The sequence below is a fragment of the Neltuma alba genome, unplaced genomic scaffold (genome assembly GCF_004799145.2).
Source record: "Neltuma alba isolate B1F8T4 unplaced genomic scaffold, ASM479914v2 tig00010952_pilon, whole genome shotgun sequence".
Classification (NCBI taxonomy): Eukaryota; Viridiplantae; Streptophyta; class Magnoliopsida; order Fabales; family Fabaceae; genus Neltuma; species Neltuma alba.
This window is the reverse complement of record NW_021635722.1, coordinates 29615-41537: the sequence shown is the minus strand read 5'-3', so window position 1 is coordinate 41537 and position 11923 is coordinate 29615. Positions and strand designations below refer to the sequence as shown.

The window sequence follows — 11923 nt, the reverse complement described above, 5'->3', positions numbered from 1 at the left end:
TATTTATTAAAGATTTGAAAAAAAAATTAATTAAGATAGGACTCACCGAACAAAACTAGTAGATGGTGGTGATCTCTATCAGCCCTACTTAATTAGCTTTATAAAAAAAATCCTTTCGGAATAAAGACTCCTCAGAAAGAAGAAGCCGAAAAATATATGTCTGGCTTAGTAAGTTAAAAAACCGTGTTATTTAAAATGGAAGCTTTGGCTAATGGGAACTACACCAGCAGCTTGGCTATCTTCGAACGCCGAGGAAATAGTGGGGTTGACTTTGAAGTTCTTGTCGTGTTTTCTTTGAGCAATAGTGATTTGCTGACTTGACGCTCCAGGGGACATCAGGGGCTGCCTCTTTGAATTTAATTGGAGCAGGTTAGCCCTTAATCATTGTCATTTTCTCGTAGATAAAGTTCATGGAAGCTGATATAGAACTGTCGATAGATGGGCGATTCAATTTTACTTTTAATGTAGTCAAGGTGTACTAGGATGCCACTGAAAGACACAGAACAGATCATTCATGGCAAACTAGAATCGACAGTTCTGCAAATTATGGGATTCAGACATCCTCTTGGTTTGATTAATGTTCTCCTCGTAATTTCCAGCTTCTGCGTGGCTTTAGTCTCAGCAAAAGATACGATTACACCAGGCCAACTCATCAGAGATTCTGAGACACTGAGCTCTAACAGTAATGCCTTCAAACTAGGATTCTTCAGCCCTCCGAATTCAACACATCGCTATGTCGGAATCTGGTATCTCTCTCGAGACAACGTCGCCTGGGTGGCTAACAGAGACCAACCGATCAAAGATTCTTCTGGGGTCCTCACAATTTTCCAGGACGGCAACCTCGTCCTATTGAACGGACAAAACCATGTCGTCTGGTCATCAAACGTGTCATACAATGGCACAAACACTACAGCCCAGCTTCAGGATTCTGGGAACCTCGTCCTCCAGCTGCTTGATGACAACGCTGGAAATAAATTGATATGGCAGAGCTTTGAACACCCCGCTGATGCAGCAGTTCCAAGCATGAAGATCAGTGCCAACAGATTCACAGGTAAGAAGATAGAGTTTGTGTCAGGGAAAAGCCCTTCTGATCCATCACCTGGGTACTTCTCTGCCAGTCTCGAACGTCTTGCTCTTCCAGAAGTGTTCTTGTGGGTCAATAGAACTCGCCCATATTGGCGAACTGGTCCATGGAATGGAAGGGTCTTCATTGGAGCACCACTGATGTCAACTGGGTATCTATACGGATGGTCTCTCGGAAATCAAGACGATGGAACTGTTTATGTGACTTACAGTTTTATTGACAAAGCTGCGTCTGGAATTCTTCAATTGAATTCACAAGGCAAGCTTAGATTGGTAAGGTTCTACAACAAGAAGAAATATCTTGATGTGGTATTGGATCTAACAGAATGTGATCACTACGGCATGTGTGGGGACTTTGGGAGTTGTAATCAACAGAGTACACCAATGTGTAGCTGCTTAAGTGGGTTTGAACCAAAGGTTCCAGAGGAATGGAATAGACAGAATTGGACAAGTGGGTGTGTGAGAAAGTCAGCATTGATGTGTGGGAGCTTGAAGAATGGAAGTAAAGCTGGGGAAGAAGATGGGTTTCTGAGACTTCAGAATATGAAAGTGCCAGATTTTGCAGAGAGGTCAGGTGTTGACACAGAAGCTCAATGCAGAACTGAGTGCTCCAACAATTGTTCCTGTCTGGCATATGCATTTGATGCTGGCATTGGATGCATGTATTGGACTAAACCCTTCATTGACATACAAGAATTCTCTGATGGTGGAATTGATCTCTACATTCGTGTCGCTCATTCAGAACTTGGTGAGTTGTTTGCATCCTCCACGATTCTTATAAACTTCATGTGAAAAAATGTAAATAGAAAGATGTAAGAAACCATGATGACATCAATTTTTTCGATTTGTAATTTATCTTGACATGCAGGAAACGGTTCTGATAAAAGCACAAATAAGAGAGAAATCGTCGCAGTTACAGTACCCACAGGAACGGTTATCTTAGCTGCATTTGTAGGCCTATTAGTCATCTATGCCTATCGCTCTCGGAGCAAAACGGCCCATAAGCCAAGAGGTAAACAAATCGTATTTTTTATTCTTCTGTAAAGACTACAAATTCTCATATTTGAATAAAGTGAACAGCTTTGTGGTATTCTGAACACTCAACCAGATGGAAAAAGTTATCACTGGTATAATATAAAATGATATAATTTCTAAAGCAATGAAGATTTCAGATATTGATTAATGCATTTTGTAGTGGGGCGGATTTACAGATGTGAAGTAAGAGTTTTTTTTTTTTTTTTTAAAAAAAAGTTTTTGCTCCCAATTTTTAAAATCTTGTTCATGAACTTATGTGAAGCACTTCCAGAAAATCAGAATCAAAGAGTGAATGACGCCAACAAACAAGTCAAATTAGATGAGCTTCCAATATTTGATTTCGAAGAGGTTGCATCGGCTACAAATAACTTTCACTTAGCTAACATGCTAGGGAAGGGTGGTTTTGGCTCCGTTTACAAGGTAATTTTTTTTCTAACTGATCTTTCATCATCTTCTATATCATGCATACTCGAGTGTAGCAGCTACTGATTTATTTTTCTTTTGTCTCTTACAGGGAACATTGAGAGATGGTCAAGAAATTGCAATAAAAAGGCTGTCGAGAGCATCCGGACAAGGGCAAGAAGAATTCATGAATGAGGTGTTAGTCATCTCAAAGCTTCAACATCGCAATCTTGTAAAACTTCTTGGTTGCTGCATTGAAGGAGATGAAAAGATGTTAATCTATGAATTTATGCCAAATAAAAGTTTGGATGCATTTCTCTTTGGTTAGTTTCTGTCTCTTGTGTTTTACTTTTCAAGCATTATGCTTCCTTTGCATCAATAGAGGATTACATCTTAACTTCTTGAAGTGTGCCATTTTCTCACTATTTTTTGTTTCATTTGCAGATCCAATCCAAAGAAAATTTTTAGATTGGAGAAAACGATTTAACATAATTGAAGGAATAGCTCGAGGTTTGCTTATCTTCACAGAGATTCTAGACTAAAAATCATACATAGAGATTTGAAAGCAAGTAATATCTTGTTAGATAAGGAGATGAATCCAAAAATATCAGATTTTGGTCTAGCAAGAATTTTCAGAGCTAGCGAAGATGTATTGAATACTAAAAGAGTCGTTGGAACATAGTAAGTGTTGTGTATTCTTGGTTCACATAACTCTATTTTAGACAATAACATATTAAGCCTTTTGATAGTTTTTGATAATTATGTGATTTAAATGCAGTGGTTACATGTCTCCAGAATATGCTATGGAGGGTTTGTTTTCTGAAAAATCTGATGTCTATAGTTTTGGAGTTTTGTTATTGGAAACTGTTAATGGAAGAAGAAACAGCAGCTTTCACACTGATGAAGACTCTCTTAGTCTTATAGGACTTGTAAGTCTACTCTTTCGATATTGTTATTAGTCATTGCAAATTTTATATACCCTATTAATTATCACATCCCAGATAAAAACATAGGATGTTGCTTCACTTCAACATCGCATAATGGTGTTTTTCATGCCTGACCATTTAATTAAAGAACTGAACCACAAGCAAGTGAGAAAATTATATTAATTATTTGTTTGTGAGCAACCCTCATTATGTAGCATTAACTAACTAGTTCTGTGTTTGCATTAATAAGGCATGGAGGCTGTGGAATGACGAGAAAATTGTATCTTTAGTAGATCCAGATATATGGGATTCATGCAATGCGAGCCAAATATTGAAGTGCGTACACATAGGGCTTCTATGTGTGCAAGAAGCAGCAAAAGAAAGGCCAAGCATGACCAATGTGGTTATGATGCTTATCAGTGAGAATGCTCATCTTCCTCCTCCAAAGCAAGTAGCATTTGTGCATAAGCATTGGGTTTCAAGTTCCCAGCCCTCTAATTCTCAGGAGCGTCAATTCAATTCCCTCAATAATGTAACTCTTACTGCCATTCAAGGCAGATAAAATTGTGGGGATCATCACCATCGCTCACAGAAAATTGTTGCCATTCTATCTGTTGATGATGTTGAACAGAGATAGCTTTCCACGCTTTGTCTGATTCTGTTCACATATATAAATCAGTTTGGCATGCGCATAAGATATGGATTGCGCCATTGGAATTAGTTTTTCTTTTCTTTAAGACAAAATAATTAAATACTTGAGCTTGGGGGTTATTGTTTTCAGGCATGAAAATTATGGAATGAAGATCAAGTTTCTGATAAACCTAATTGATGCAAAACTTTTTTTGGCCAAAACAGAGTCATGTTTATTAATCTAGTGAAGAGACTTTCAGGTGTATATACTTTGGATTTTATGTGTTCAAGAATTTGCAGGCAACAAGCTGTCTGTTCGGCCACTGCATGGTCAATTCTACAGAGGCAAACTGTTTCCAATTTAGTCTTTCGGAAATTCCAGGGCCTACAGTGCACCAATAAAATGTTAGTTTCACAAACTTTTGTCATTGGTAATAATAAACTATTTATATGTGGCGATAAGTATAACGCTCGTCACCTTTGACAAACACCAAATGTGGCCTGGAGCCGTCTCTGAGCCAATATCTACAGTGAGAATAGTTAAATTCTCAAATCTTTCACCATCAAAAGCGCCACAAGCATATATTTTATTTAAAGGGAGTCATTTTCAACCAGAAAAAGCACGTCTTTCTCCATTGCTCCTGAGAAAATAAAGAAAGATTTGTTTTTAAGGCTCCGAAAGAGGAAGATAAAGCCGCCTATGTGGGATGGAATCTTTGGTTAATTAACAAGTAGCAAAACAAAAGAGCCAATCAGTTAGATGAAGAGGGACCCAAAGAACTTGTGCATGCATGCTTACGTTCTATGGAGGAGGACATGAAACTGGAAAAATCGCATCTTGCTCGATTTTATCAACTAACAATGTAAACTTCTCTTGTTGGGAACTTGACCAGAGTAAGGGTAGATCCCCTGGTTGGGTGGTTTTCGATCCAATTTAAGAACCTGCTCTTGAACGGTGCGCTCCCACCTTGTGTGCATGTAATGTAACTAACGCAATGAAAGCTAGGGTTTATGGTTTAAGGTTCAACCTAGAGCCTCCATCCAATAGATCCGCCTGAACATGAAGCGCATCTCAATTCTGTGATTGATCATGAAAATTACTTGGGCTTGGGGTTACTGTTTTCAGCATGAAAATTATGGAATGAAGATCAACTTTCTAATAAATCTAAATTATCTCTTCATTGTTTCAAGTTTCACTCCCATTTTTTGGGTCAACAATGATGATTTGAAGTTTACTAATTTGATTGTCTCTTCTGTTTAATCAAAATTATAAATAAAATTAACATTTTGTTCCATTTCACTTAAATGTTTCCATTTTATTTCATGTCAAACTCTCACAAACACCCCTTGAGAGTTTTGAATTTGGGTCTATCTCAACATATTGGGCTTCTAAATAATGTAAGTGAACTCGCCCATGTTCTTTCAAGGCCAATGGCTAGCCCAATCTCTTAGGCTAACTTTGGTGCGCGGAATTGCTTTTAATGGATATAAAAATGGATATGAAAATAAAGTTTAAAAGTGTGTTTGATATATCATAGAAATATGTGCTATCTTTTATAAGACAAGATCAAAAATACCCTTTTAAATTTAAAAAAAAAATCCTCATAGCTCTCAAATTTCTTTCTTCTGACTCAGTCGGACTACTTACTTCTGGTTAGGAGAGTCAGAATTGATAGCCGTTTTCATTTTTCATGATATGGAACTCTAAGTAGTCCTTCCTGCAACAAAGTCAAAGCTGCGGTAATGCCTACTATAAGTTATTCAAACCAATCTACCTAAAGACAGGAAAAACTACTTTTTATTTCTCTATAGCACCTACTTCTTGAACCAAACTAGGTGAAAGCGCTAACTCCTTCTTTTCTTTTTCGTGACCCAATGACGGCAAAGCGAGGATTAGAGCCTGTCCACTCTATTAAGGTCAAGCTTTCCCATCCAAAAAGGATTCTGTTTGTCTGTTCATTGGAGGAAAGCATTTATTGAACTTCATGGATTTTCCCGCTTTCTATCTCTAATACCCAATATGAGTGAGACCAAGATGGCTGACTGAAGTGCCACAATCTCGCTTCCTTGGGGCTGAATGGTGAAATCGGCATTCTAGTGAGAAACAACATCTTCCCTTTCTATGGTAGAGCTACGGTCCACTTGTCTTTCGACAATACTGAACTCCGAAGGCACCGCCTAGAGACGACACCACAAGAACAACCAAAAGAAGAATCGCTACCCTATGGATTCTTGTCCTCACTTGAAAACAAATTGAGCTGTAGGTATCAAGGTAAGGTACCGAGAAACTATACTACTGCATCTTGTCCTCACTCGAAAACAAATTGAGCTGTATGCATCAAGGTAAGGTACTGAGAAACTATACTACTGTAGAAGCATAATCGAAGGAATTGGTTTTAAGGGCGTGATTGACTGCTTGTGTTTGGATCACAGGCCACAGCTACTTGGGTTTAAACCACTGACATCCGCCACCTAAAAGGAGGCTTTTTTCCATGGTAGCGCCTCCCTATTCTAGAGTGCCCATTGATCAAAGTCCTAAGCTTGGGAAATCATCCCACTTCATTGTCTTTCTTTTTCTTTAAAGCTAAAAAGATGCATTGTTTCACCAAGGGTTTGTCTCACAAGATCTATTGGAGTTGAAGATTTATCAACCATTCCCATTTAAGCGAAAGATTGAGCATTCGATCAAGAGAGCGCATTAACCTTTCAAGGCTAAGTTGAAGCATATCAATCCCAAAGTCAGCCTACAGATATCACTTTTAGGTCTCCTTCTTTCCACACTCCCTGAGAAGTTCTTCTGGTTTGTTATTCTTTAGTAATGTATTAGTACCTAACCTTTGCGATCAACTTTCATAATTATACCTTTGACACATCTCTGAACAAGCAAATCTCAATGGTTTTATTGCTCCCACCTGCCACGTGGTCGTTCTTATAGTCTCTGGAATCGCTTTCAAAGCGGATTTCGTCTTCCTTTTAGCTTTCCATTGAGTGTAAAGTTCCAGGTAATCACCTGTGCAAGATTGATTTAGCTCAGAAGCACCCTCTCTTTCACAACCGAGAAGTGAGTACACATCAATGAGCTTAAGTAAGTGTTTTTGACTGCTACACTTTGTTGATGCAAACGTAGTGATGATAATAAGGAAATCCTAGCCAAGGTTCCATCTCTTATTTAGTGAAAGCATTCCAGTGCTCAATATCAAGAGTAGTCCCTTACTCACTAAGAGCCATTCTGACTCATGTTCACACACGAGCCTTTCTCCATCTATGATAATATGCACCTTCTATAGTAATGAACAAAGGGATTGATTGTTTAGTAAAGAAATAGGCCTGCCATCTGCTAGCATTAGTACTTCAAGAGAGAAATATGAGAGCCAAAAAAGGGAAGGAGAGGAACAGGAGATATAGGTACAACAACCAGAAAAAATCATTTTTACTCTAGGCCTAGCCCCATACGCTAACCAAAGCCTAAGCCTCTATCAAAGTAAGTAATTGAGAACGAATCTGATCAATCAAATCCTCATGCTGAAGTAGAAAGCAGCTTTCAAGTCTCGTAGGGCAATCCTTGGGTGACCAAGGAGTAAGCTCGCCTGGAGACGTATGAATAGGCAACGTGAAGGCTTGACAACTCGGAACTCACTAATTTACTTAAAAACATTAATTCAAAAAAAGAAGTTGAGTGCTCAATTGCAATGTCTTTGCAAAGTGAGCGGCAGTCGTTAGGAAAGTTAGGTATCGAATCACGCTAAGGTAAGGTTTGCTAATCCATCTAGAATAGGATCCACTCTAGGTATTCGATTTACCATAAAGGAGCACAAACCCATCTTTCTCTCCATCAGATAAACCAACCTGCATTAATCAATTTTTCAAATTGGAATATCTCAAACACTTAATCTGCTACATTTCAAGGGGCAATGATTGTTATTTTCAAACCTTATTTACATAAGTTTGTCCTAGTTTTCTTTGATGATATATTGATCTATAGTTCTACTTTTGCATATCACAAATTATATTTGAGTGGTGTTGCAAATTCTAAGGGACAACAAGTACTATGTGAAAGAAAAGAAGTACACCTTTGCTGTTACAACTATTCAGTATCTTGGGCACATCATTGGTCACAGGGTGGTTTCCACAGATCCAAAGAAGACACAAGCAGTTATGGCCAAAAGATCACTCATGTTTATGATATGCAACGAATTTAACACTGGACCTTGTTGTCACATCCCATCTATAAGACCTTTATCATCCATAAGTACTCACATTAGCTCCAGAATTGTAAGGGCAGGATGGGTATCATTAAGTTGCTTAGCAGCTTTGCTAGGAAACTTAGAGCATGTCTAGGATTCCTTTCCTTGTCTCCTCTCTTTAAACCAAAGAATCATGTCTTGGGGTTGGTCTAAAATGAGAGGAAAATAGTGAAAAGCATGCCAAACAAGAGAATTAAGCACAATAAGACAAGTGAGTCACTTAAACGTCAATTGTACATTTGTACTAAAAGAGCCACAATATTGAGAAATAAATACATTCTTTATGACATTAAAGAATATGGTCTCTCAGCTAAGGTGTTAATTTAAAGACTGCCAATAAAAAGTGATCTAGTTTTCCTTATCTCATGTTAGATGCAGAAGAATTTATAGTCGCAACAATTGGCTGACCTGTGATGGTGATTACCACCGACCAATTCTCCCAACAACTTAAGCTGTTAATAGGCTTAAGAATGGCTTGTTAGTATCTCTAACACACCCCATTAAATGAAAGTCCTTTGAACTTGGAAGAATGGACTGAGCATAAGCTAGAAATACATAGTGCTAAAAATTTATGTCTAATTAAGAAAATGGTATAGGTGGAACTAAACTTTTTAACCTCTTAGACTTTGATATCGCTTACTCTTCCACAAAGCTTAAGCTATTATGGTAGGCTCAATCATGCTTATATGACGTCTCTAATAGTGATCATCTGATTCATATATCTCAAACTTTAGAATAAAGGACAAGCAAACTTTGAACTCAGAAAGCCTTAGTTAAAGCTTATGTTGGTGCAAAAACTAGAAAAGAGAACAAGAACTGCAATACAAATGCAGAGAAAGAACTGTATTTGCTCAATTACCCCACATTGGTAAATAGACATCAGTTTCAATTTGCCCACATTTGCATACAAACATCAATCTCAAATTCCCACAATCTTAAATAGGCATCATTCTAAATTTTTCCACAGTCGTAAATAGACATCAATCTCGATTTGTCCACATTCTTAAAAAGGCATCAATGTCAATATTTCCACATTCATAAGTAGGCAAGAATCTCAATCTTTCCACATTCATAAATAGGCAACAATCTCAATTTTTCCATATTGGTAAATAGGCATTGATTTCAATTTGTCCACATTCTTAAGGAGCCATCAATCTCAATTTTCACACATTCGTAAGTAGACATCAATGTCAATCTTTCCACATTCTTAAAAAAACACCAATCTCAATATTTCCATATTCATAAATAGGCAACAACCTCAATCTTCCCACTATCATAATATTTTGACCCTGCTGCAATTACTGAGTAAACCAGAAATAACCAGCCAAAATATGTAACAGTGCGAACAATAAATGGGGAAAATCCTGAGGCTTTGATATTAATATTCAAGAACTGAATCAAAGATACAACAAGCTTCAATGATTCAAGCCAAAGCCCTATTTCCCTCTAATCCCAAAAGAGATTCACAACAACGATAACAACTTCTAGAACACAGGATTACACAGAAAAAAAAAAAAGAAGAAGAAATAACCACAGCTAGCTTAGTGACACTCCCATGGCATTCGAGAGGCCAGGTCTCTCCCTCACCAGCTCTCTTCTCAATTTTGTCCTAAGGGCATTGCTGTTCCATTACAAGCCTTATACGTCCCCAAAAGCAATCCTATACCCCCTACAAGGTTTCAGACCCAAAAGATTGGTAGCTAGCTGTCTATTAGAGTTGCTCCTCTATTTTTGGAGCTCTAGGACAATTGTTTTGACCAATGGGCTTCCCTTCATCTACCCTTGGTTGCTTCCTCAATTTCCTCTTATATGTCTTCTTAAAACCAACCGCTATATCAGCAGCTGTATCACATAAATAGGCAACACTCTCAATTTTCCCACATAGGGATTGAGAAAGAACAAGAAATCTAATTGAGAAATATATAGAATCCCCACGTCCATTTCAAAGAGTAAGAAAGAAGAGGGAGAGTGGTTTAGAAAAACTAACAAAGGAAGCTTGAATCTCTTCAATCTTCCAATCCTAAACTCTAAGATCTTTAATAATCCCAAAACCTAACTCCACTTTGCTCCAAAAACATGTTTGCAATCATTCCCTTCATTTCTCAGTATAAGATGGCGTCCAGAATGCTGAAAATCGGGTCCTCTAGGTATTTTTATTGGGGGGGGGACAAAACTTTGCATTTTGGGTTCCGTCAAGGTGTCGTGACACTCCTACTACAGTGCCATGGCACTAGAAGCACTGTATTTTCTCTGCACAAGGTGCAATGGCATTTTTGCTTTGGTGCCAAATGATGTTGCTTTCTTTCCTTAGAATAGAGTGTTGTAGCACCTCGTACATATGCCTTGATATCAGTGAATCTTCTCAACTTGACTTCCTTATGCATTAACTCCTTTCTTGATTGCTTATAATGTTCATATGCATCTAGCAATAATAAGCATTTGTAAGTGGAAAAACTATGGGATTCAATCATTCCCAATTTTACATCATTTTCTTATTAATATTCGCCTTATACTCACATGATGTCTTTGATAAATTTTTCTTTGCCAATTCATGAAAATATTTTCACTTTTGCTTTTATGACTCCCTAAATATATTCAAAATATACTTTTAATCCTAGGTGACACTCCTACTACAGTGTCGTGGCACTAGAAGCACTGTATTTTCTCTGCACAAGGTGCAATGGCATTTCTGCTTTGGTGCACCAATGATGTTGCCTTCTTTCCTTAGAATAGAGTGTTGTAGCACCTCGTACATGTGCCTTGACATTAGTGAATCTTCTCAACTTGACTTCCTTATGCATTAACTCCTTTCTTGATTGCTTATAATGTTCATATGCACCTAGCAATAATAAGCATTTGTAAGTGGAAAAACTGTGGGATTCAATCATTCCCAATTTTACATCATTTTCTTATTAGTATTCGCCTTATACTCACATGATGTCTTTGATAAATTTTTCTTTGCCAATTCATGAAAATATTTTCACTTTTGCTTTTATGACTCCCTAAATATATTCAAAATATACTTTTGATTTGTAAAATTTGGGGAGTCAACGTAAACGAACATCAATTTCAGTTTGCCCACATTCAAAAATAGGCATCAATCTCAATTTTCCCACAATTGTAAATAGGCATCAATGACAATTTTCCCACATTCAAAAATAGGCATCAATATCAAATTTCCCACATTTGTATATAGTCATCAATCTCAATTATACAACATCATAAATAAAGATCAAATTCAATTTTCCCATTTGTAAACACTAACTCAGTAACTTGTGCATTAACTAAAAGAAGGAACTAAAACAGACGTGACCTAGTAATCTGTTGTGCATTAACTAAAACAAGGAACTAAAATTGAAGTGACCTAGTAAGCTGGGAACCAAAACAAAACTAGATATACAAGAGGAAGAATTTCAACAATCATTCATGCCTCATTGACCAATGGCACACTTAAGGTCAAGGATCAACACGAGATTCATGCTTCAATAATGGACTGGGAATATGACTTCATGTTATTTATGAATTTCGAATGACATCAAGTGTTACCACATAAAATTACCTATCTGAACTCCGGTGGACAGGAGGACATCCAAAGTCCCAAAA

The 11923-nt window shown here is 37.4% G+C and overlaps 1 long non-coding RNA gene and 1 pseudogene across 1 annotated transcript; both read left to right on the top strand.

The window, feature by feature from the left end:
• Positions 1-399: 399 nt before the first annotated feature.
• On the top strand, positions 400-4202 carry LOC114760250 (G-type lectin S-receptor-like serine/threonine-protein kinase At1g11330; annotated as a pseudogene).
• Positions 4203-9950: 5748 nt separating this feature from the next.
• On the top strand, positions 9951-11570 carry LOC114760261 (uncharacterized). The gene is made up of 2 exons (XR_003742032.1): positions 9951-10522; positions 10939-11570. It is a non-coding gene; the product is annotated as an uncharacterized LOC114760261 (long non-coding RNA).
• The last annotated feature ends 353 nt before the right edge of the window (positions 11571-11923 follow it).